We start from the raw sequence: 3283 nt of genomic DNA on the forward strand, positions 1-3283 counted from the left end.
TCGTATTAGAAACGTGTAATAAACAATTTTTCTGCAACTACATGATTATGTCAAATATTTGATACGAATGAAATCGGAAAGAAATTAGTCGGTATGCTCTGCTAGAGGACTTATTAATATACGCTATAAAATCTTACCATTTTATGGGAGTGTATTTATTGCATGAAATTGTGAATACAAATGACATAATATAATTATATATATCAACAACATAATAAATATAAAATGCTTCTCGTAGTTTTTATCATTTATTTGAAACTTTAGAAAGATGAAATCATGAAATACCATTAGATTATTATTCTTCTGACTGAAGTTATATTTCTCCAGTTGGTTCATTTTTGGTTGGACTTTTGATGGCACAGTTCTCATCTGCTAATGGCTGAATCTTACAAGGAATATAGATAGTTAATGTACCGTCCGAGACTAAGTTTATTTTAGCATCATTAAAGTCGTAGTTTTCAGAGACGGGAAACGTCTTTGACAAATTTTTATAGACATTGCCGTGCTCATCTTGCAACTTTTCATGTATACCCTCGACTACGATCAATTCGTCTTTGACCTATAGTTGAAACAAAATTTATTGAGTATATTTTTTGCTTTTCATATTACGTCATTTTTATTTATAATTTTTTTTGTTCTTTTATCTTTCATTCAAATTATATGTATGACGAATAAAACTAAACGATACTCACGAATACGTTAATTTCTTCCAGAGCAAATCCTGTGCAGTCTACCTTTTTATAAAAATCTTCCTACAAAAATCATTGACCATTAAATGACATAGAGTTTATTTAAAAAACCAGAGTGTGGAACTAGGAGTCCCTCTTTTTTTCGTTGGTTACGGTGGTATATTTATGTCTTTCCTGTACATTTTTTGTAAATAAAAGGCTCGAGAAATTTTTCAAAATAATTTTTAAGGTTATTGTTAGGCAAAAAACGAGAAATAAATTCTACATATTTATAACAATTCTGCAAATATGCTTTAATTTTTTCACTAATTTTCCATCTTGATTTTATGAAAAAATATTTAGAGGCTGGATATTTTAGGTAATGTCTTCACATAACTCAACGCCTATTTCTTTGTGTGTCATGATGTTATTTTTCCCAAAAAAAAACCCGGAATACTCGATATTTTTGCTTTATCTTATTTCCTTTTTAAGATTTAGCGTATTTTGTAATATTGGTTGGTTATACTATTTTATAATTACCGATTTTATCAATACTGACTATCTACATCGATCTGCCATTTATGCAGATCCCTGCGCTGGCTTACTCTCTTCTTCTCTCTCTATCTTTGTTACACCTACCCTTTGTAGGAGTGCACCTCCTCTCGAAAAGTGCACAATTTTTCTTACACTTTTTGCTTGATGAGTCTCCATTTCCAACCATTTTTATACTTAAGAAATACACGGGAAGTCTATATTATTCCATCGTAACCCGCGATAAAGAATCCGTAATAAATTAATATAGAAATGGTCTTTTACCTTGTGTGCATCAACTTTAGAGGAACTGTTGTCACCGTAGCTCTAATGAATTGGTAAAACAAGGCTTTTATTATTATAATTTGCACAGGGAATAGATCGTGAAGCATAAGCTTTATGTCTTGAGTATTCAATGTCTGCGAGTACTTCTTCTTCGGTATAGTTTGGTATTATATTCTTAAGCATGATAATTTAGAACAAGAAATTCGAATACAAATAATCTTTTAAAATCCTGCCTCTTTAACAAAGTTGACACCGGTGATTGAAGAATATTGAACTGATTACTGTATAAATTTGATATGCGCTTTGTGTGCTACTTGTACAGCTGGAGGTGCAACAATCACTGCATGTACTAATACTAAACGCTGTCGTTGCTTACTGCAGCAGAGAATGCTACGGCGTAAGACAACTTTTTTCCACTGATCGGGGCGACCCGCCGCGGCCAGCCGTCGAACCAAGGCGCACATTTTTCGAAAGTGCGACACTCGTATCGAAGAGCGTGCGCCTACAAGAAGAAATGTGGATTCGCGTGGAAATGAGCATATAGGCGCACATTTTGGCGACACGTAGAAGGGGTATACCGAATGTGTGCCTACGAGGATAGGAGTGGAAATGTTGACTATAGCTATATATCTGAGCGCACAGCCAAAGCAAGCGACGACACGAGTTTTTCTCTTTTGACTGCAACCGAGTATATGCTATATATATTTAACTGACTCTTACTCTCTCGCTCTTGCTTGAATGATATCTATCAATCTTACATTCGATTAAATCGTGAAACTAAATGCTCATATAATTATATGCACAGAATTTGATATCAAAACATTTTTTTTTTCCGTACGTTAACACTTAATTTGAAATCTAGTATTATTTTGAAAAAATAATCAGCTTAATTTTTTTAAGGATAACAGTTCAGCTATAACCACTGGTTAATTATTTTTTCTCATCATAATTGTTATGAACTGTAGGACAAGCTTCGGAGGTTATCGAGGAACATATGTGACTTTAAGATCTTCTACCCTCGAAGTTTTGATAGCTAAGGTAGTAAGGGCTTATGCCACTACTGTTCTCGTTTTGCTATCTAAAGATCGATTCCAACTGTCGGCAAATTTTTTTTTTAACGTGATTCATCATTCTAGTTTGTTTTCTTTTTATTGATGTTTTATTTATGTTTTATAAATAATATTAACAAACCCTTTTTTCCCTATACATCGAAATACATTTTTTTAATACTAATTATATTAAACAATTTCATAAGCTGATACTTATCGTTAGCATGGCCATTTCGGAAATTCATAATAATAAAATAATTTCTTAGGATATGAGTATAATTATTACATTTTAAACTCCAAAGAAAGTAAGAGAAAAAAAATCCTTATACATAATTTTCATTAATTTTAATATTTTATTTTCCAAGAAATGATTAAGCTGTTCTAATCGATATTTTTATCTATCTATACAATAATCATAATCTTCGGAGGCACAAGAAAACTTACATAAAACTCCCTAATCATTTATTTACCGTCTTTTGTTGTAAAAAAATTTTAGGTATAGCAGCTAAACTTATTGTGTTGATTAAATATGAAATTTCAATTTCAATTACATAATGTTGGTTCTAGACCAAACTTTTAATTAGCGTTTGTAAGTATCAAAACTTAATACCTTTGAAAATTATGCAACAAAAATCTAAACAGTAATGAAAAACAGATCTTATATATCAAGTTTACTGTTACGTTACTTAAAATTTTTACCTGGTAGTTACAACCACTTGTCACTTACATTATGAATTTCGAAAAAGTAAA

At 31.3% G+C, this 3283-nt stretch overlaps 1 long non-coding RNA gene across 1 annotated transcript; it reads right to left on the minus strand.

The window, feature by feature from the left end:
* Window positions 1-235: 235 nt before the first annotated feature.
* LOC149374908 (uncharacterized) lies at window positions 236-749 on the minus strand. Its single transcript, XR_016292990.1, has 2 exons — window positions 693-749; window positions 236-559 (listed from the first exon to the last, which is right to left on the minus strand). It is a non-coding gene; the product is annotated as an uncharacterized LOC149374908 (long non-coding RNA).
* Between the last annotated feature and the right edge of the window lie 2534 nt (window positions 750-3283).

This window comes from Copidosoma floridanum, unplaced genomic scaffold, assembly GCF_036245765.1.
Source record: "Copidosoma floridanum isolate Cflo_tuat_1 unplaced genomic scaffold, Cflo_Japanese_pri ptg000013l, whole genome shotgun sequence".
Lineage (NCBI taxonomy): Eukaryota > Metazoa > Arthropoda > Insecta > Hymenoptera > Encyrtidae > Copidosoma > Copidosoma floridanum.